Source organism: Thermobia domestica, chromosome 14, assembly GCF_964235325.1.
Source record: "Thermobia domestica chromosome 14, izTheDome1.hap1.1, whole genome shotgun sequence".
Taxonomy (NCBI): domain Eukaryota; kingdom Metazoa; phylum Arthropoda; class Insecta; order Zygentoma; family Lepismatidae; genus Thermobia; species Thermobia domestica.
This window is the reverse complement of record NC_137467.1, coordinates 4,210,959-4,234,500: the sequence shown is the minus strand read 5'-3', so window position 1 is coordinate 4,234,500 and position 23,542 is coordinate 4,210,959. Positions and strand designations below refer to the sequence as shown.

Below are 23,542 nucleotides of genomic sequence, written 5' to 3'. Positions count from 1 at the left end.
TATTTTAAAATTAGAATAAAAAAATAAGCATAATGAATTAGCATATGGGAAAACCAGTGATCGAGCTTTCATCTCTGTGAAAAGATTGGTAATCACAGAAAAAAATACCACGGTATTTTATATTTGCAAATAATAATAATAATATCTATGAGTGTGCCGCGAGAATTCAAGTTACACCCATAGTGTGCCGCAAGTTGTAAAAGGTTAGGAAACGCTGGCCTAGAAACTACGGTTTACTTGCCAACTTTGCAATGAAATGTTGCTACATGGCGATGTAGATTTTGTGGATCGCGTCGTCAGTGGTTAATCGACATTTCACTTAAGAGACCTCATACCGGCGAAATTAAAATACCGATAATTTTACAGTAATTATGTGATATCTTCAAATAGATAAAAGATAATCGAAATGTGGAACAAGAGCGCCCTAGACAATATCATTTTACATGAGATACCGTTATCACAAGTCATCTTGAGGCTTTCCGTATTCAGACGTTTAGAAACGCGAAAATAAATGCCGATTTTCTAAATGGCTGGAAATCGAAAGCAGATAAGTGAGTCGTGATAACGGTATCTCGTGTAAAATAATATTGTCTAGGGCGCTCTTTTTCCACATTTCGATTATCTTTTAACTATTTGAAGATATCACATAATTATTGTAAAATTGGCGGTATTTTAATTTCGCCGGGGTGAGGCCTCTTAAGTGGCAATGTGAACACTCACAATGTTCGCATCTGGGGGTCAGCAAATCCCCACGATTTGGTACAGTTGCAACGAGATTTCCCTACATTGAATGTGTTTTGTGTCATACTCCGGCTGAAAGTTTATGAATCTTTATCGCCTATCGACTCGCTCTGTGCTGTGTGATGAATGGTGCTCACATTTAACATTTGTAGCAAAAATTGTTTGTGTTGCTCTTTCATTTGATGTAGTATTTATAATTGTATCTTAAATGTAATAAATACAACAAAGCCTTAAATCCACGATATTCATTTTGAAACACCCTGTATTTCTCAGGATCTGCAATATTGTCTCTCAAATACTTTATTAGGATCATGGAAGTTAGGCTGATAAGATTGTAATCTTAGTAATCCGTTTACTTCAAACAATAATACTTGTACCAAGATGATTTTTTTAAAATCCTGTTTTCTCAATTGATAGCTAAACCAATTACCTCGGCTGAGCTCATTAATGCAGTGATTCGTTAATATTTTAAAACGTAACGGTGACTAAGTTCAGAGTCTCTTACTCCATACAATAACTCTTGAACGGAAGTGAATTTTATTTATTTATTTATTTTGTAATAGGTAGCTAGAGCAATTATATCGACCTAGCTCGTTTATAGAGTCAACCCGTTACACCTTAACGGGTAACGGTGACTTACGTTCATCTGGTACTTCACAAGATAACTTTCGGAAGAAAATTGTTTATTATTTTTTTGCAATATATTTCTAGAGCGATTATATTGATCGAGCTCCTTAATAGAGTCAATCCGTTACATCTTAACGGGTAACGGTGACTTACATGCATCCGTTACTTCACATGGTAAGTCTCAAACTGAAGCGAATTTTTTGATTCTGCTTTTTTGCAATAGATAGATAGAACAATTATAACAATCGAGCTCGTTAATAGGGTCAATCCGTTACAACTTAACTGGTAACGGTGACTTTTATCCATCCGTTACTTGACATGATAAATCTCAAACAGAAGCGAATTGTTTAAGTCTGTTGTTTCGCAATAGATAGATAGAACGATTAGAACAGCTGAGTTTGTTAAAAACAAAGAGTTAATCTGTTAATATTTTCACAGTTGACGGTGGTCCTAACGATAGAGATTCATATCCTATGTTGTACTATTGAAACAACAGCAGAACATATTCTAGAGTAGTTCATATCTACCGGACGAAATTAGAACTTGTAGTACGTGATCCTTTCATATCTAACATAGTTTACATTTCCTTATAACCTCCTTACGATGCCTGAACCCAGGATTGTCATAAGCCTTAGCAGCTCTCAGAAACCATTTCTATAAAGAGTTCAAAAAATCATGTATGCTTTCAGTTATGTTGTTAGTTATTATATAGATCTGTTGATTCCGAGAATAGGATAGCTCTTTTGCCATCATCAAGAAAGCGTTAACAGCTACGATGATTACACATAAGTGTATGGCAACACGATCAGTTCTTTACAAGATCGTTTATCACGTCAATTTTGCCAACACTTCCTTATTACATTTTCCGTCTACCAAATTAATTTTGTACATTCTTCTGCAAAACCACCTTTTCAAAGACTGAAGTCGCTTTTCTATACCTCTATGAGTTTTCTGAGACCTGCGAGAGCTGAAAGTATGAGGGTGATTCAGAAAGTAACGCCTCCAAGGTGATACCTTTATTTGTTTGCAGATAGTACCGATACAGGTGTCAATGGAAAGCGTGCAATGTCAACTACAAATGGTGGGATTATTTTTCAACATGGTCCCCAAGGGGAAACACACTTACGCCAAAGCAAAACAAGGTTTTTCATGCCGTCGGCGAAGAATTGTGATAGGTTCTGGCTAGAGACGGCCAGAACCGGTTCCTGGTTCTAGAAGATCCGGTTCTGGAACCGGTTTTCGGATCCAGATCTGGAACCGGTTCCTAAGATCCGGTTCTGGAATCGGGTTTTCAGATCCAGATTCGGAATCGGTTCCAGAACCGGTTCTGAAAACCGGATCTCCGAGAACCAGTTCCGCGAGGAACCGGTTCCGCCGTAACCGGAACTTTGTGGCCATCCCTAGTTCTGGCGGCACCATTGCCGAACTACAAGCTTCCACCTCAGCGTCACAACTGTAGTGTTGGTCCTTAAGTTTAAATCCTTAATCTGGCCCGCTGTCGCTTTTGGCTGTCAGGTTAGAAATCTGAATGCCATGAGTCAGAAATCCAATGACAGGTCACTGTTTCAACCGGACGTCACCACTGAAGGCCATGAATTGCTCCATTATTCTGGAACAAGAAGAGATACGTAGGTGAAACAAGTGGCATTCTATAGCTTAGATATCAGTGCATTAACTATAAACAGTTCAGAATGTTTGCAATACTATTGGCTAAGTAGTGGTCTTGGAAGTATTATTTTTTGAATTACCCAAGTAAACTGGTTCATTACTGTTTAATGCGGGTATCAGCAACTCAGCCTTTCATTCTTGTCATGGTAAGGGCAATGGCAGACATATTACAAAATAGATAAGTCAGTAAAAAAAATAAAACAGTACAGTTAAAATATCTTGTAAATTATATAAAAAATAAGAGATTAGAAACGCGTAGACCTATAATCAAAATTGAAACAGAACTGTGTATCAGAATATCTAACACATTTTGTCCAAAAACAATTTGTTTTCCGATTTTGTGATATATATTTCATACATTAAAGTATAGTAATACTTATGTTGTGCGTTATATTTTAAGAATATCTTGATTCATTTATGAATATAACTATGTCTTTCGTGTTGCACACTTAAATGTATTCCTTTAACAGTTATGTTAAACTGTATTGCTGTACTTGTCACTGCTGAGAGAAGCAAAAACAAACTTACATTGCCGAAAGTGTTTTGCAGAAAACTGTGAATATTATGCGTTTACATTGTAAAAATCTCCATTAGAGTTTTTTATGTCCCCTCGGAAACGGTACATATCAATACTATAAAAGCTATTTTTATATAAATAAAAAAAATTGGTAATAGGTAAAAACCACAAGAATTTTGTAAAAATAATTACGTGTTTATAAAGTATTGTTTCCCGTCAATACCGTGCCGTGGTGGGGGCGAATGAGGCGACGGCCCTGAGCGCCGAAGTAAGGGGACGTAAAGTTCGGGAGAGAAAAAGAAAACAGACAGGAAAAATTACTTGGAATAAATGTATGAGGCGCCGTCGTATGCTCTCGCCCCGGGCGCTGATTTACCACGGCACGGCACTGTTTCTCATACTACAACACTATCATTCCCAATTGGGAAGACATGGCATGGTAATACAATTGAAAAGGTATTTAAATTATGAAGTAAAGATTCCTGTTTAGAAAGTCAGAAATAATCAAGGATGTTATAAAATAGAGGATCTGTCCATATGTATCTTCATCCTATTAACTCAGTGAAGCCCAAAAAAAAACGGAACATCTGATTGGCTACTCTCGTTTCCGCCATGAATGTTGGCTCAAAACACTACGATCCTATTGGGCGGAGATGGCAGAGTGGGCGTGGCTAGACTTTGACGTATGGCTTAACGATTTTGTTGTATAAGCAGATCCTCTATTTTATAACATTCTTGGAAATACCGACAGTCACACTTGTGCTGACCACACATCACAGCACCAAAAGCCTTCTAGGAGGCTTTAGCGATTAGTGAAAACTATCAAGAGGAATATTATAATTACACCAGGTTTTTGTCGTAGATAACAGATTGTGTTCAAAAATATTTTAATAAAATTTGTATTTCAAATGATTAATTAACGATGTTTTACAGAAGAAATCTTCGACAGAGTTTACTAGTTTCTCTAAAATATTATGTACGTACAATCACTAATAAAAACTGAAACCTCCTATACCTTTTCATGTTAACTTTTGATTGAACGGGGTTTTCTTAATTACGGTTGTTGTTGAATTCTTCACAATTAGGTACTTTCTACGGCAGTTATACATATATATACTGAAATATTTACAAGAGAATATGTGGTCCGAGAGATGTTCATTTTGCTGGCAAGCATACTATAATTTATACTTAGGCGCATAAGCCATATATTTTATTTTATAACGACATCCAAAAATATAGATTTGCATATTAGTCTGATCAGTCAAGCTTTTTAAAAGGCGTTCTTTGAGATGTATCTACGAGGGCAATCTATTCTGGTATTTTGACTTGAAATTAGTATATTAAATGACGAAAGAAATAGATATTTTTTACTATTGGCAGTGAATAGGGTTTCTTAAACTAAGATAATTCATGAGTATGTTTTAGATTAAACTTACACATTCACTCTTGTATTATAAGTGTTTCTTTTATTAATAACGCCATATTTTCTTGAGTAACGTGAAGTTCGTTAATATTAGCTCCTCAAATCCGCTCGTCGTACAAGTGTACGTCCAGATAAAACCGTATTAATATATTATTTCGTTGAATACAACATTGGTAAGTTTTGCTAAAGATATGATGGTATTCTCTTCCAACACTTTTTTTAAAGATAGAAAGAATATTCTAGCTTGTTCTCAAAACTTTTTCGGTGACTTTTGAATTTCATTAGCGCTGCGATAAATAAGAAGTGCTATTAAAGTATTAGTAATGACATAGAAGAGATAAATAATAATAATATTGTAAAGTATTACATATCAAGAGAGAAGATACGCGTAAATGAATATTTAAATATCATTAATTTTTTGTAACGACCAGCGGCACAAATCTGTCTTCAACATTAGAGGGGGGACGGGTAAGATAGTTCCCATAATATTTTTTTAAGCGATGTTCAAAACATTTATGAAGTTGAAAAACAATGCTGTGGAAGATCAGGAGAGCAGAGTTGTCTTCAACATTGAGAGACGGGCAGATTTAAGGCTTATTCTGGGGGGATATCAATTTCATCTCATTTTCCTTTGTGGCAATCGGACACAAATCGTCACATTTCTCCTCAAAAAACACATTTCAAATCGGATCATTAGACGGGGACAGTCTCCCCGAGATCCAAGATTGGAGGGGACATGTCCCCTCATCCTCCGGGATTTACGCCAGTGGTAACGACAGAAAGAAAGTAAATATCTTACATGATAATAATCTGAAGATTAAAAATACATATTGTATCATTACCTTGTAAAGAACCTAAAACTTCAAAGTGTGCGTGGTGACCGCATAAACAAATAAAAAAAATTATAACGATTTAACTCCTACATCATTTTAATATGCTCTCCTGGTTCAGAAAAATTAATATGGTAGATCCAAAAAGATTCTAATAGTATAGCGAGAACTGTACTAATTTTAATTCAATTTGTCGTTTATAATATGCTTGATATATTATATTAGGTATTTTTGTCTTAAATGTAGAAAGAACTATAGGTGAGTTGATTTTGAGTTGAGTTGAGTTGATTTTGGGTTTAACGTCCCGTTCAGCAGCGAGGCTATATGAGACGTGGACCTACTGATTAACGTGGAATCCGAACCACATGAGCTCCCGCCGGGAAGCGAAGAGTTGATTTTGAGTTTAACGTCCCGTTCAACAGTGAGGCTATATGAGACGTGACCTACTAATTAACGTTTAATCCGAACATGACCTCATGCCGGGAATCGAATCCGGGTCTCCCACGCCAAAGGCCTGTAAGCTAACCGCTTAGCTACGAAGAAGCTCAGAAACAACTATATCATTTATTAAGAATTTACCAGATGGAACGAACTTCTAAACACAAATATACATACTACCTACTTAACAGGTCATAAGCATTGGAAGTGCAAAGAATTATTATATTGTTTTACTCTTACAGCTATTTTAATAGCTAATTTTTAGAGCAACCCACAGTATGCTTTATTTTTTCCAAATTATGCTTTAGTATGCTTTATTGTCAATTTCAATCATTGTTTTACATTAATCGTGTATAATGTATAGTATTTATTACACATTAAATATCCTAAATATCTTGATCTATTTATTAATATTTTATGTAAGCAATTTTTTCATATTTAATGAACTTTCTACTTAATGCACTGTAAAGAGATATACTTTGCTCGAGTCAGTTTTTTCTACCACTTGCATACGTCTTAGAGGTGCATATTTACAGAAAGGAACAGTAAAAAAGATGCCACCAAAAAGGACAGAAAGTGCTCAAGTTCAAGAGGTACACATAACAATATAGTTTGGAGATCTTGTGTACTATTCATTGTTGGCGGGAAGTTTTCTTTCTTCTTTTTTCCACGTCAAAGGATTACACCGAAAAATATATAGAAATAAAAATAAGCTTTTCATTGTTGCATTGTTATCTTCTCAATCATTTTGCATTGTAAATATTGGTTTTGAAAAATATTAAATACAGTATGTTAAACTTGCAGTTAAATAGAATTTTCCAAGAATTATGTTATATATTTTAAATTATGCTTTATTATGCTTTACAAATTAGTTTATTCTGGACCCTTAAATAACCACAACCATGTTGAAGGTACCAACCATCTGTGCAAACTGTTGTTATGCTTTTTATGCTTTTGGGTTGCCCTACTAATTTTGTTTATTTAATTATCTATATCAATCTCAGTAAATTGAAGAGGTGCTACAGAACCCTCGCATATGTTATTTAACATGCCTCTTTCAATATCAAACATAATCATTTGTAATATCAATATTTGTTTACAGTTTTAGTCCTTTTTTGGTTTGTTCAATTTGCGGCAAGAAATATTTTTTATACATGTCAACTACGTAAATGATTAAAAGATTTATTTCCTTATAACTGTTTATTTCTGCAAGTATATACGGTTTAAAAATAATATGCAAACATTAGATAAAAGTGAGTGGAAGTCAAAGCAAATAAGGAAACTTTAAACTTGAATGTATAGCATAAGTTCTCCATATTATTTTTGTTATTGAACAGAGCTAAATATTCCTATCATAGTTGACATAATACTTATTATAAATATTTGCTGAAGCCGAATAAATTAACAAATTCTAAAATAAGAATCAGGAAGAAAGTATGATGGCCGCCCACGGAGAATTAAAGTACGAGTTTATTTCGTAAAGTTTCCTATCTGGCAGACTGGGAGTAAATTGTTCATGGCACACAGTTCCATCTGTGGAAGAAATACTGTATCAATGTTAACTGCCTAGCTCCATTATGTTCGCTGGAGACGATTACTCAACTCAGAGCGTTTTGCTTGTAGATTGCACTACAATGTTCCAGTCAATACAGCTGTTGTTACCAAGACTTCATTGCTATAAAGTCGTAAATCTGAGCTGTAAAGTGGATGATGAATCTCCTAGTTCTCGTAGTTCTTCATTCCAGGCTTGACAACAACTGCCGTGTGCATTGGAGCATTGTCATGGAGTATACGAGTTAAACGCACGGCGACTTATTCAAATGCCTGCCTCCAACGAACTGAACTGACGCAGGCAATTGCAACTAATACATTGTTTCTTCCATAGATGTCACTATTTGTTATGGATGGCGTAATACAAGCCGGGCGATATTTCAGCCAGGCACTTAATTTTACTCTTCCGAAGCATGCTCTCAATAACAAAACCTTCTTAACGACAAAAGAAAAAAATCACAAAAGTGCACGGGTTATTCTCTAACTATTTGATTCGTGGAGCACGGTGGCTCAGTGGTAGAATGTTTAACCCTGCTGCGTGAGGTCCCAGGTTCTATCCCCAGCCAAGTAAGTTTGTTGTTGACAACATCGTGTCTGTGGGTGTCCTCAGGGTATTCCTGTTTCCTCCTACAATTCTCATTCCAGCAATCTTTCCATAATTATTCACTTACATTAATCATCCGCCCCCTTAGACTAAAACAGTGGTTCACAACCTTTTATTAACTGGTGACACACTTTACCGTACGTCTAAGACAACGCTACACACTTATTTGTTTTTTTTAAATAATATCATATGTAAATTATGATAGTCCGTTGCGTACGCAGAGTTTCACGAAGGGTAGTTCAAGCACTTGATCTCATATCCACTCAGGACATGCATGATTTTTCTATATATATCATATATCTTATATCATATATAACCTTGTAATATCTTCCTCAGGGGGGTTAAAATCACGAAGTCCCACTTACGTACGCCACTTATAATAATGTAAGTTCCTACAAACTAGTGACTCTACGTAATACGGGCATTGTTGCTGCCGTTGGAGGTGTTGACACTGGTACAGTCTATCTCAGAAGTGATTCTAACTGATCGGTTCATTAAATTACTAAAATCTGATTACTAAAATCTTATAAGATTGTGCGATACACCAGTGTGTCGCGACACGGCAGTTGAGAACCACTGGCCTAAAAGGCATCATCGTGAGACGTTAAACTGAACGATTTCATTTTATTTCTTGTAATTATTTATTCAACTTGTCTTTGGAGAAAGTATGCATTTCTCGAAAGTATTCATATTCATCTCTTGATTCAATTGTTGTAAATTCATATACTAGAACATGTACTAGAAAGACAGAGGATATGTGTTGTCACCTAAGGGCTCCTCCAAACTTACTTTAAACCAATCAAAGACACACTTTCAGCAACAAATACTTGAAATTAATCCAACCTAATCAGAACCTATGAGCAATTACAATTTGATTATATTGCAATCATGTTATAGATATTCAAATGTATTTGTAATGAATAGTGTTGCCGAAGACACGAGAAATAAAATTTGTTTTTTCTCATCTTATAAATTTTGTACAAATATGATCTTGTCTCAATTCTCAAAGAATTTTTTCTTGTTTTGTTTCGAGACTTAGAAAGCTTGTCTCATATCCTTTTCTAAATGTACGAGGGTGATTCAATACGTAATGCCTCCAAGGTGATAATTTTATTTGTGTTTGACAGATAGTACCGATACAGGTATCAGTGGAAAGCTTATAACGTCAGATAGAAATAGTGGAGTGATTTTTAAAGATAGTACCCGTTGCGGGCAACGTACTTGTGCCAACGCAAAACAATGTTTTACATACCATCGGCGAAGAATTGTGGTGGCTGTTGGCGACACCACTGCCGAACTGCAGCGTTGGCTCATAAGGTGATCTTTTAATTTGGGGAAGATCCAATAATCACTCTATAGACAGAATGACGCAGAATATCAATAATACTTTGCCAGCAGATAGGACAACTTTGAATCTTTTGTGCGGAGGAGAGGACGTGTGGCGGTACTCTATCGATTGATGCTTCGTTTCCAGATCGTAATGATGTATCCACGACTCGTCGCCGGCGATGAATGTTCCTGGGCGCACAATCTTCTGCAGTCAGAAATTCAATGACAGCCCACTGTTTCAACCGCACGTCACTACTGGGTACCATAGATTGCTCCATTATTCTAGAACGAGAAGAGACAGGAAGGTGAAACAAGTGACATTCTATAGCTAAAATATCAACGCATTAATGATAAACAGTTCAGAATGTTTGTAGCACTATTAGCCAAGTAGTGAGCTTGGAGGCATGACTATCTGAATTTCCCTCGTATATACAAAATTTATGTCCTGACTTTTTTTTTTTTTTAAAATAAATATCTACAAGTTATCAGAGTTGTTCTGCGTCACGAGAATTCCACGAAGGGTGTAATATAATAAAATTAAAATCAAATTTATTATTAGAGTATAGTGTGTAATGACTTGCATATCTTTAAACACTAGTAAATACTCTTCATTGCGTTCACATAATCACTTGATCTGTTAACACTTTTTATACTATAAGTCTGGTAACACTAAAGCAGTGTTTCAGATCTAAGACCTGAGTGAACTAGTGTTGTTCATAAGACTCCTGAAATTTCTTTTTCTCGTCTCAAATTCAGAAACTACTTCCAGTGGCGGATCTAGAAAGTAAAAACTGGCGGGGTAGCCAGAACCCAGTATATGGTAAATATATCATCCGTTTACTACAAACTTCCAAAAATATATACCGTATTTACGCGTGTATGCCGCGCCCCCGTGTAAGCCTCGCACCCCCAATTTCTGGAACGTTAAAATTGAAAAAAAAAAAAACTCGTGTAAGCAGCGCACATCAATTTTCTCAAAAAAAAAAAGGTACAATGTATTTTTCATCCTACTTTTAATTATTAAAATCGTTATACACAGAGAAATCCAACAATACTGGGATTATTAACAGAAATCACTCCCGTGCCTAGCTTTCTTCGTCGTCGTCGTCTCCCGAGGAGCTGGAGCACATATCACCATCGGACTGAATAAAGTCTTCGCTTCCATGGCTGGCATTGGAAGTGCAGAATTTTTTAAAGCTGCGGACAAGATCCTCTGGAATTGAATTCCATGCTTCAATAATCCATTCGCACAAAAGGCGAAGTGCAGGTTTCGGCCAGTTGGCGTAGTTTCGTGTACTGCAGCTGCCATCCATTCAGTGTACAGTCGCCGCAAGTGGTTCTTGAAAGGCCGGTTGATGCAAAGAGGAAAGATGAGCTGCAACTTGTCATTTTATATTAAAACTTTTCTACTCTTGTAAAATTACTCACAATATTCCAGTATTAGGTTAATAAAAACTCCCCCTGATTTTAAATGCTTGGTGGCTCAGTCAATTCTTCATTACCTCGTGTATGCCACGCACCCTGTTTTTTGACTTCGTTTCTGTACAGAAAAGGTGCGCGGCATACATGGATAAATACGGTATATAAATAATAGCTTAAATTATTTTTGACATTCAATAAAACCTGAGGGATCCGGGCTGGATCCGCCACTGCGTACTTCTCGTCTCGTTTTAGAGACTAGATAATTTATTTTACGTCTCTTGATGAACACTAGTAAATGAATCAAGCTTAGTTGTCTGTAGAATGTGTTTTATTTATGTTTGTGTGGTTTCGCAAAGGCTCATATACTTGTTGAAATTTTGTAACATGAATGTTTAAGTAAAACTCTTGAGGGTATGATGTGTTTGTATGTAAAAAAAATGTTTTCAAGTGAAAACCGTACTGAAGTTTGCCTTCAAAGAATGAATGTACTTTATTCTTCATATGTATGAATGTTATTTCTGTGTAAATATTAAATAAAATAAAAACATATTTATGTTGAAACAGTTTCAGTGTTTACTTGAAAACAAAATTCTTACAGGCACTGTGAAGCTATCATTAGGAAAAGCAAAAAAAAAAAAAAAAAAAAAAAAAAAAAAAAATAATAATAATAATAATAATATCTCAGTTAATTTTGTATTTCTCTACTATTGCAGTTTTGTCCTCATTTGATCTTTTTTTTTTTTTTTTTTTTTAAAAAAGTTAATATCAAAAGTGCAGCATATACAGTAAGTTCTCGGATAAACGCATCCCACCTTGACCAACATTTGATGACTACTCCATACATCTTCCTTTCTTTCAAGTGAGTCATGTGCCTGCTTCTGAATACCTTCCGTCAAGTTTATTCGTAGGTGAAGTGATAGTTGCCACAATTTATCGCTGGGAGTTTGCCACCAATAACCGTTTCCCGCAAGAAAATTCAAAATGTATTTTTTGTTTTATGTATATTTTCTATTAACTCAGCTTCATTACAATTCTGCAGGAACATTTTAGCACTTTTAAACAACCCTCATCACTAATTTTTGATATTTCATGGTAATAAGTTTGGAGCGTCTCTACCCTACCCCAACGTTTTTTGATGGAAAATACCAAACACGTATTACCTTACTTTACATCTAATGTATTTTTGTCAATTTCTTTTGCATTGGTATACATTTTCTGCACATTTAGCGCCAAGTAATATTTTTTTCAATGGAAACGTTTGCTCGCACGAACCATTTCTCCGCAAAAAATGAAACAGACTTTTCATTCACTTCATGTGTGGCATCTCCCTGCCTAAGGGCGTCGATTTCTCTGTAAATTTGGGAGGTCCCACTCAGATGCAAATGGCATATATGAGGATTTTAAAGACAAATTGTATCCAAATTACGCCAAATATTGAATATTCATAAATATAATGTGGGGACCCACATGAACTTTAGGGAGACCCGGGCACCCGACCCACAGGATTGCCCCCCTTGTCCCTGCCAAATTTTATCGAGAACGTCTTGGATCACTAAGTTGATATATCTTATCAATGAATTGAAGAATTTTCATTAAAACGCAATTGATGCAAATAATCCTATCTTCAGCCTTTTTGGTAGACCTTTGGTAGCATCAGTAGACCTTGAGTTTATTATATACATGAAATTATGTTGTGTAGATCATTGGTCCACTAATTGTTTGCCAGAGAACTTGTGATTTTTGTAGTACTTATTTGAGTCCAAATTTCAAGTTTGATAGTCAATAACTCAAGAAACAGACGCTTGCTTTGAGTTCATTTGATCTTGACTTTAACCTACTAACATTGAATCCTAACCACATGATCTCCCGCCGGGAATCAAACCTGGGTTTCCCACGACAAAGGCACGTACGCTAACCACTTAGCCACAAAGGAACCCACCGACGCTTGCAAACCACAATATATATCACAAGTATTTTAATCTTCTTAAGGTGTATTAAACTTAACTTTGGTAAATTAGTTCCCGAGGTATTGGCCTTGAAATTTCAGTCTTGAACTTTAAAAACCTATTGTGAGAAATAAGGTTTACACAAAAGCTAAAGTGAAAAAAGGGTATGTGCCATATATGGCACGGCATGCAGTAAGGGTTAAGTTCGGAAGAGCCGAAGCAAATAAACCCATAAACTAGAATGTTATACTTGATCAATGCAGGAATGTATACCTAGTTTATGTCCACCCTGTATATATATCTATGTTACAGAATCCTACGGTAGTTCCGCAACAATTTTTATAGAGGTAATTAGAGAGTACTTGAAATTATATGTTCGTAGATGAAATTATATGTCCAAGTCCTCAGACTGCCTCTATAAGGATTGTTGCTTGAGTATCTTAGAATTCTGAAACATGTATTTTTGGATAGAGCACATATTAATTTTTAAGTGAAGTCTTGACCCGACTACGGTAGGTCCCATAATTTTCGAGATATGGACCTTATGTTTCCGACAGCCTATAACTCCGAAGGGAAGCATTTATGCATCTAGGTTGGTTTATACTTTTCGTCTTATCTTGGTGTCAGGAATCACCTTCCAGACATTGTCGGTGTTGTTTTGAAGCACCTTATATATACATGTGTGTGTGTGTTTGTGGTGGGTAGGTTTACGCATAACTTCGATGTAGGTGCAAATAATAATAATAATAATAATAATAATAATAATAATAATAATAATAATAATAATAATAATAATAATAATAATAATAATAATAATAATAATAATAATAATTATTATTATTATTATTATTATTATTATTATTATTATTATTATTATTATTATTATTACGTTTTTATGGCAATTTTCGGTGCTAGACTATGAAACACCTCAACGGATGCTGGGGTAATGACAGTAAAGTAACGTGCTTATAGGCAACCTCACATTCTTTATCGTGTTTGGGGTTGCATAACTGCAATGTTTCAGAATATGTTCTTAGTTCCTTCTACTGTCTTCGTTGTTCGTAATATTTTAACCATATATTACTTCTTAAACTGTATACAAGAAGATTAATGATGCAGGTGAATTTTGAGTGAATAGCTAGTTCTGGCTTCCTAATCTTCGGTTCACTTGTAATTAAACCGTCTCGATAGTTTCGATTCGAAAAAATGCTCGCACAGTTTAACATCCAAATGAAGAAAAACTCACGTTTTTTTTTTTTTTTTTTAATTAAACACTTCTTACGAAAATATCAAAAACTGCTCGTAGTGACATATATTAGAGTAATATATACAAGCTGGTTGATTAATGGGTACGTCAACAGCGAAGTTATTTCTCACATCACTTGATTGATTGGTTAAAGCTTAATGTGGATGTCAGTAAAGCTTAATGTCCCGTCACTTGATAAATTGATTGGTTAAAGTTTAATGGGACGTCATCAACGAGGCTATTTAAGTCATCAACGAGGCTATTTGTTCATTCACCTGATTGATTGATTGATTGATTGATTGATTGATTGATTGATTGATTGATTGATTGAAGAATAATGGAGACGTCAGGAGCGAAGTTATTTGCATACGTTACTTGATCAAGTGATTGGTTTAATAGAGACGTCCCTGTCAGTTGATTGATTGATTGATTAATCAGTTAAAGTTTATTGGAAACGTCAGCCGCAAGGCTGTCTGTCCCGTCACTTATTAGCTGATTGGTTAATGTTCAGTGGGGACGTCAGCAACGAGACAATTTCTTCCATCACTTGATTGATTGGTTACAGTTTAATAGAGACATCAGTAGTGAGAGTTTGTCCCGTCCGTTGATTCATTGATTGGTTAAAGTTTGATGGGTCGTCATCAGTGAGGCTATTTGTTCCATCACTTGATTGATTGATTGATTAGTTAAAGTTTAGTATCGACGTCAGCAGCGAAGCTGTTTATTCCTGTGACTTGATTGATTGATTGCTTAGAATTTAAGGGAACGATAAGGGGAATGACCAACACAAGCTGCATATTAAAAGAACAATTAATCTCCTAGAAAAAATTGTCAAATGTGAGATCAACAACTTAAGAGGCCTCATCACGGCGAAATTAGAATACCGATAACTTTACAGCAATTATGTGATATCTTCAAATAGATAAAAAAGATCATCGGAAAGTGGAACGAGACCTCCTTACACAATATTATTTTACATGAACTACCGTTATCACTACTCGCTTATCTACTTTTGATTTCCAGCCATTTAGAAAATCGGCATTTATTTTTGCGTTTCTAAATGCCTGCAAACGGAAAGCTACTAGGTGACTCGTCATAACGGTACCTCATGCAAAACAATATTGTCTAGGGCGCTCTTGTTCCACATTTTGATTATATTTTATGTACTTGAAGATATCACATAATTACTGTAAAATTAGCGGTATTTTAATTTCGCAGTGATTAGGCCTCTTAACCCTTTCGGAACTGGTGGTAAAATTTGTGTACATCATATTTTAAGATTAATATAAGTACTCTGGAGGATTCAAAATGACTGGGTTTTCATGTCACTGTTCTTTGAATCTGTCTAAATCACTACGCTATTTTCTCTGGTGCTTTCATCTGTTGTCAGGAAGCAATGCACATTTCTTATAGAGTACTTGCAGGGGCTATCACAATGGAGAAAGCTCAACCACGTAGGCTGTTTTATTCTTGGTTAAACAAACTATTTGCAATAAATCCTCTTTCTGCTTTAGTGATGTGTTTTGAGTTTCTAAACTATGTAGACCATTATGATCTTTTATATTAATGCCATTCTGTATTTTACATATGTATTTCAATCCTAGTGCACCCAAAAGATTTTGTCCATAATTCTCTAAATATGACACCCGCAAAGACATTGAGGGTTGTATTTCATTTGTGAAGTCAAAAAGAATAACAAGAACAAATAAAAATAAAATCGGAGAGTAAACAAAAAAAATCAGGGTTGAGGGAGTAAACTCACAAGCACTAAGAGACACGATGTTGTTCTCTCCAAACTTAGATAGCGTTGAACTAAGGACATTTGCATTAGAAGTGAGCCCATGGGAGATTATATTTTAAATTAGGTAAGTAGATAATAATTAAAATTAACTTGCCTTGTCATAGGATAAGATAGTTGGTACCTGCTCCGATAAACATACGGATTACTTAAACAGAGGAGGCTACTTAGTTAGTTTCTTATTATTAATATAGTTCAACTGCTACATTGGGGCCGCGGTTGCTCAGTGGTAGAGCGTTCACCTCTGGTGCTTGGGGTCCCGGGTTCGACCCCAGCCCCCGCCAAGTAAACTTTGTGGTGAACAAACGCCGTGTGCATGGGTTTTCTCGGGGATCTCCCGTTTCCTCCCACTTTCTTCATTCCACCATTTCATTCATTACTCATAATCACCGTCTCCTTTAGCCTACCCGCCATAACCGTGGGACGTAAAACTCAAAGATTTCATTTCTACTACTTCATCTTTTACGTAATATTACTGTACTGTAAGTTTTCTTTATAATTCCGTTTTCGAATTGCGCCATTTTTTTACTTTGTCATTTTTCATTGTGTCACTTTTTTTATATTGTAAAATAAAATATGCATGAAGGACGAGGCCAGTCTTTTCTACGGAAATGAAATGAAGTTAGCGAAACGACAGGAATTTCGATCTTGAAGACAGCGTCATCCATGAAAACGCGTCACAAAGTCTACGTACCGTGTGACACATTTCTTCGCTGGGAGATTCTGTTGATGGCCCCGAACTGATATTTCTGTATCCATCACTGTCAAAGATAGATTGCATTGACTTCTCAGGGCTACAAACGAACTAGAATCTAAGATAAAATCAACGTTTCTCTGGCAAACTGATGAATATATCAAAAATAATGGCGTCTATTCAATCACAGAAGGGTTATAGTCTACTTCTCATATAGCCATTTTTAGTGTAAGCTATACTTTCACTATTACACAGACTATAAAACAAAGTGTGGATCACAGCTCTTTTATTGTGATTCTTCATTTCTTGGTTTGTGAAAAGGCCACTCCTTCTTCTCTTAATGCACGTACACCCCATTCTGTAATAAGTAGAAATGTTCTATGTACACTGTAAAAAATGTGGTGTTGAAACAACACAAAATGACTAGCACTTTAGCGTGTTACTTGTGTGTTAATTCAGCACCAAGACATCGCCTTCCGATGAGCAAAACTTTGCAAAATATCTTTGGCACTGATGCCAAGTAACGATTAATGTTCTATGTTTCCTGTAATCGGTCACAATAATATTGTTGTAAATCTGTGAATCATCTGACAATAGTTACACAGATAGCTGTACTTCCATCTGTTTTCTTTATTTGTTATTCTTGTGTCTTAGCATATATAACATAAGATGGCATATATAATAAATTCATTCACGTGAATACAAAGCAAAAAATGACGTGTTGAAATAACACAAAGTAACTACCGCTTTAGCGTGTTACTTGTGTGTTAATTCAGTACCAAGACATCGCTTTCCGAGCATATCAGAAATAACTCGGTACTACCTGAGAGAATATACATTGGTATTTATCGTTTAATATGAGCAAAGCTTTGCAAAGTATCTTTGGCACTTATGCCAAGTAGCGAATAATGTTCTATGTTTTCAGTAATCGGTCACAATAATATTGTTGTAAACCTTTGAATCATCTGATAACAGTTCCTCCATCTATTTTCTTTATCTGTTATTCTTGTGTCTTAGCATATATAACATAAGATGGCAGAACTGTTGCCTATGTAACTGTTGTCTCACGATCCACAGGTTTACAACCATATTATTGTGACCGATTACTGAAAACATAGAACATTATTCGATACTTGGCATAAGTGCCAAAGATACTTTGCAAAGCTTTGCTCATATTAAACGATAAATACCAATGCAAATTCTCTCAGGTAGTAACTATATAGTAATGATATGCTCGGAAAGCGATGTCTTGGTGCTGAATTAACACACAAGTAACAGGCTAAAGTGGTAGTCATTTTGTGTTATTTCAACACCTCATTTTTTGCTTTGTATTCACGTGAATGAATTTGTTTTGAATTTTTATGATATTTTCTCAATACTGAAACCGTAAGTGGCAGTAAATTTATGCTACTAATGGCTATAGTAAAGAGGTTACAATGAACATGAAATACCGGGAGTCCGAAAACGACTGTATCCTTTTCAAAAACAATATTCTCGGGTCTGCTGATGTGATATTAAATTCTCTTATCTACCAATAGGAAGATAATCTATCATAGTTTTCTTTACCTACCTTACAAAGATACAATAAAGCTCCCTTCCTGACACAGCAGATATCTAGTCGATATTCCATTTTCTGGCATGCTTGAATCATATCTCTTGTAACAACAGCAAAGGCTTCTGTGATCCGATCTCTCAGCACCGTCAGATCTCGAGGCAATAGTGGAACAAACACATACTCAATGATTCACCGACGGTTACTCAAATCCTATATTCGAACATGTTACATTCGCATTTACATCTTTCTTTGATTCTATATACCGAAGAATTGATTTTAAAATCTCCTTTTGGCTGTTCGTTTATCCCGAGTATGTACACTAGCGTAGAGGATATAACGTTTGATATATCGGCACCAATTTTCAAATATAAGATTAAAACAGGCACCAAGTTTTAAATATAAGATTCAACAGACACTCCTCATTCCCGTTTTTCTTTGGTTCGAATATTCACCTCAGGATTTTATTTCCAAATATTTTCAGCCTACGTTCTTCCCTCAGAGTAAGCGACCACGTTTCACAATCATACAGCACAACAAGCATGATTAACGTTTTATATATTTTAAGCTTTCAAGTCCTCGACAGAATTTGCGACAACAAAAGGTTTAGAGCTGAATAACAACACGAATTTCCTGCTTTCAGTCAACATTCAATTTCTTGGTGGATATGGTTTTGGTCTGTTAACACTGATTTTAGATATTTGAAAGTATGTACTTTGTCGAGAGTATTATTTGATATCTAGACGCATTCATAATTTGCAGTATTACGATTCCGACGAACGTCCACGTATTTACTTTTCTGTGCATTTACTTTCAACCCATATCTCTAGAAGCGTTTAATAAGACCTTTGCATCGCCTTCCATTGTTTTATCTATCATCCCCTACTATATTTACATCATCAGCATACGCCATAATCTGGTGACTACCATTCAGCTTATGCCCAGGTTGCTGTCTTTGATTTTCCTTGTAGCTTATTCCAGAACAAAGTTGAATAATGATGGCGACGATGTATCTCCTTGTTTCAGATTATTGTCCACTTCAAAGCACGTGGAAGAGAATTTTGCTTCTCAGTCTTTACTTCGGGATTGATTTAAACACATTTTAATTAATCTAATTACCTTTATCGGTTTTCGAAATTCCTGTAAGAATGATGTACAATGTCTCCTTTCTGACCGATTTGTAGGTCCTTCTAAAATCAATAAATAATTCATGTACCGGAATAATTCATGTTCTTTGTGTTGTGATGGGAAAAGGAACGTGGTCATATTATTATCCCCTTCACTACAATAACCTGAATCGGTAGAAAATCCCATCTTGAGAAGCAGAAATTAGCATTTTGCTCTTGAATTTCTCACGCTCTACAAAATTTTCAAAATTTATACAATATGAAAAGTAAAGCTACTGTATGCCATTCACTTTCTTCAATATATGAGTGAATACCGATTTTCTATCTTAATGGGATAGTTTATGAATAAGTAATTAAGAGATAAAATTGAAAATTTGACGAAAACAAGTACATTTTGTTGTTAAAAATTAGTATTTGAATCACGCATTTGTGTGGTAATCTTCGATGTAACGTATCGAAACTAGATAAGACAAGTTCCATTCTCCAGTAATTTTGTATGGAACATTTTCAAAGATAATTGTTTTCAGCTGCTAGTTTTTATTAAACTACCAGAGATGTTCCATGGTGCTTATTTTTTTTAAATGCTCAAGTTATTAAGTAAATCTCTTTTATATTAAAACGCATTTTACATTGAGAAGTTTATTGGTGTCGAGGAAGTAAATGTACGAAAATTCCCATATATGCTACCAATTTGAACGAAAATTCTCTTTATTCCTTTTCGAGAATTTTATGTCAAAAATTCCCAGAAAATGGAATTTTTCCCACGGGTTGGCATCACTGACTGCAACTGAAATAATTGTAAACAGCACCAAAAGTTTCCAGGCAAAAACAGAGGAGAGAAATGTCCCTTGAAAAAAGGAAAGAAGTTAGTTTTATCTTTTGATCAATTACACCTGCGATTCGGAGAACATTTCGGTAATTAACAATTCCTGACTTTGTAACCTGAATTAATTTAACGTTGAGAGTTTCTGTTCGGAAGTTTAGCAACGGACCTCGACTTTTTCATTGTCTATCCTCGTTCACAACTGTTTGAGAATTTTTAAAAATTTGTTTGTACAGAACCAAAAGGAAGAAGTTTCGCCCATGAGCTCTGGGTGAATACCATTATTTGAAATAGCTTTTACTACGAGGCGAGCGTAAAGGATGAAGAACTTTCCGTTTGTCCACAAAACGTCGCTAGCTCTTTGTGTGCGCACTGAAAGACGTTTTCCAGCTCCTAGCACCTCCACTTTAAATTCCTTTCCCGAGAGATCAAATAGGAAGAGAGAAACAGACCGGTGAAGTGTGTATTCTGCAGGAACTGATAAATGTACATAACGTGAACTAGAATTAGGGAGAGAACATCAATCGTGCTTTGTAATGTGAATATTCGTGTGTTGCTTTTCTGTAACTCAAGTGCTTTCCCCCTTTAGCAAATTCAAGCAAATTTAGGGAAACATCTATTTTTAAGGACTTTGGTCTACCAAAACAACTAATATATTTACTCTGTTCGTGTTTCCGTCCGTTCAGGAGACAAAAGTCTCGAATCCCTTCCAATGCCTCAGGAAGAACATTGGCCAGGGTATAGAGGAACAAATATGTCGAATCGTATCTAATGAATCAGAATGAATTTTGGCTAGGGTATAGAGGGTTTGAATTTTGCACCTAATTTAAATTTTCATGTACAGTAGTTAATTTTGCGTTAATTAAGCATCCGAAGATTGTTTTGCAGCTAAAGAAACGGTAATAAATGGAATAAACGAAATGAGAAGTGAAGATGACGGGAGGAAAGGGGAGAATACCGAGAAAATTTAAGTGCATCGTGCTTTTGCATCACAAAGCTCGCACAAACTGGGATAGAACCAAAGACTAAAAACACTAGGGAGCAGCAGTCTACCTGAGCCATCGCGGACTCTCCAATAATTGCAATACTCGGTATTAGTTTTGGTAGAAAACTGCTTAATTTGAGATGAAAACTTTAGTTTAAAGTCCCACGTTAATCCCTGTTAGGTTAAGAGAGATGAATGGTTAAGGCAAATAAATGATAATAAAACAATTAGTGCAATGAAAATGTATGTACTCAGAATAAACACACAGACACAATGTCCTCCATCACAAACTTATTTGCCCCTCGATTGAACAAAGGACTCCACGCACCAGAGGTAACCGCTCCATCACCGAACCACCCTTCCCCCTGCATAATTTGATATATGAGATTTTGGTATATAAATTGATCTTTTCACGTCACCATTTTTTATCACCAGTGAAAAGTTTCCTCAAATTGTATTTCAGAATATCTAAATAGTTTTAATCGTTGTTTGCCCGCCCAATAAACATAATTTTTCTAACTTCATTCGGTGTCCTATAGTCTATCACTCTAAGATTCATACCCAAGTGCATAATAGGGCTTATACGGGAATATAGGGCATATGCCCGCCAATCAGCTTTATAGTCAACGCACACTCACCTTAAGTTCAGGAAATACCGAGTGTATATACGTGTGTGAGTAGACGTTATATTATATCAGACGGCCTTATGTATACCTACAAAATATTATAAGCATCACTGTCTTTAAAACTTAATTATAAATTTTGTTCTTTACGAAATTACGAAACGAAATGCTTTAAAGCATTTTTCGTTAAATATTAATAATATTTTTTTAAAAAATATATCTACGGCTTTCGCATCGTGACGTGAGAATAATAATTAGCCCCTTTTTATTAGATCTTTACAAGATTTTGAAACATACTATATTCCTCATTTCTTAACTCTACTTTTTGATTGGTTTCTGGAGGACTTACAGGAAAAGATCTTCTTACTTCTATCATTATGAAAGACTACTCCCTTTGCAGGAACTTCCTTTGCGTCTTCCTCTGGAGTGTAATCTGATCCCATCATCCTTTCCAAAGCATTTAATTATGTCAAACATTGCAGCTAACATTTCCAAGTTAATGTAACATTACAGCGATTTGTCACACACGACCTGTTTAGGTACTCGAAAGTAAAGCTCTTGTTTCAGTGATTGCATTCAGTAAATTCGAAACCTATGTTAATAAAAAATAAATAAATAAATAAATAACACAGATGTAAAGAGTTCGGCGACAGATGTTCGGCGACCAAGTCCTCAGACTAGACCGCTGCACAATATTTGTGGATTTTGGTGCAGCACATGAACAGACTTTGACCTAACTAAAGCTTCTGTTACATTATCTTTCCGAGAGGAATTCCTAGAGGAAATAAGCGCCTTTAGCTGCTGCATTCCAATGCAAACGTATGAGGTAAGATTGCCAACATTGGAAAGTAAAATTACCGGCACACTCTCTCAAATTACAGCTTCATTTCGGACCTAACATACACAAAGTTTTACAGAAAACTACAGTTGGACTTCGATAACTCGAAACACGATAAGGCGTGCGGTGGCGTTCACCTTCGGTGCTTGGGGTCGCTGGTTCGATCCCAGCTCGTGCTGTGTGGACTTCGTTGTGGACAAACACCGTGCTCGTGGGTTTCCTCGGGGTTCTCCCGTTTCCTCCCACTTTCTTCATTCCACCATTTCATTCATTTCTCATAATCACCTCCTTTAGCATATCTGTGAGACGTAAAACTGAAAAATTTCATTTCTTTTTTTTTTCGAAACATGATAACTCAAATTGATTGATAACTCTTTTTTTTTCTTTTTTTTTACATTTCGTTGAGCTCTCTATAACATTCAACATTAAAATAGTCTCTACAAGTCTAATGTTCAAAAATTACAAGCCCGATAAGTCGAATATTAGTAATGGTTTCATAATAATAGGCCTATTTAAAATCCTCAGCAACTCGAACTTTCCTATCTGTGAACCTCCACAAGTCGACGATTACCTCCGTAAGTCGAATTTCACTTGATGTTATCTCGATAACTCGAAGTCTAGCTCTACGCTTTTACGTAGTTCTCATGTGTACTGTAATTATGTTTTACTCATGTCTAGACATGAAAGTCCTTCCCGTCCAAAACAATACACGTACGGTATCTTATTTTCACTAGTCATCTTATTTAATTAAGAAACTTTC

The 23,542-nt window shown here is 35.6% G+C and overlaps 1 protein-coding gene across 1 annotated transcript in view; it reads right to left on the bottom strand.

The window, feature by feature from the left end:
- The window catches only part of LOC145670651 (dynein axonemal heavy chain 1-like), a gene marked incomplete at its 3' end in the record, with an annotated part of 1,762,390 nt that overhangs the window by 1,279,381 nt on the left and 459,467 nt on the right, over positions 1-23,542 (bottom strand).